This window comes from Mobula birostris, chromosome 27 (assembly GCF_030028105.1).
Source record: "Mobula birostris isolate sMobBir1 chromosome 27, sMobBir1.hap1, whole genome shotgun sequence".
Taxonomy (NCBI): Eukaryota; Metazoa; Chordata; class Chondrichthyes; order Myliobatiformes; family Myliobatidae; genus Mobula; species Mobula birostris.
In genome coordinates, this window is record NC_092396.1 from 2,786,897 (window position 1) to 2,787,500 (window position 604).

The 604-nt window shown below is 46.7% G+C and overlaps 1 protein-coding gene across 2 annotated transcripts in view; it reads left to right on the plus strand.

The window, feature by feature from the left end:
- Window positions 1-319: 319 nt before the first annotated feature.
- rap1gapa (RAP1 GTPase activating protein a) overlaps window positions 320-604 on the plus strand; it is a 459,159-nt gene continuing 458,874 nt past the window's right edge. For both annotated transcript variants that reach the window (XM_072244711.1, XM_072244715.1), the window contains exon 1: window positions 320-476. The gene's annotated coding sequence lies outside the window, so the exon portion shown is untranslated. The remainder of the gene's footprint in view (window positions 477-604) is intronic.

Below are 604 nucleotides of genomic sequence, written 5' to 3' on the forward strand. Positions count from 1 at the left end.
TCTGGATTGCCAGCATCTGCAGAATCTCCTGTGTTTAAAATTCACTCTGTCCTGCGTGAGAGGTGGTGGTCTCTACTGAAGAACAGTTTATTTTAAACACCACATTAAAAAACAAGTTCCTTTTCTGAAACAATAGCCACATATTGATTAGCCCCTGTAACCTCACGAGTGTGTGCCTCTTCTAACACGCAGCACTGAAAATTTAATTACTCTCTGTCTGATTTAAAATGGGACGTTCCAATTCTTATGCAGTGATGCAGAGTGCTGTGTGAGGTCACATGACGCAGTCAATTTTAACAGAGGGACAGGGATTAAAAAGCCTCCTCATCACGTTCTGGAACTGCATTGCTGTGAGCTCTACACTACGGGAAGTCATCTCCCAGGTGCTTCTCACACAGCATTCCCCTCTCCTGCCCGCCGATCCTGCTCCGTCTAGCCGCTCTCTGGTGACTGTGGGGGCTCCTTCTCTCAGCAAGGTAGGTAGAGCACTCTTTGCTTTTAACTCTGATGCTGGCAAGGGCAAATTTGCCCAGAGGGCTTCTCTACCCACTGTTTAATTTTTAAATTCAGTGAGCAGATGTGTTTCAGGTGAAGCCGGGCGAAC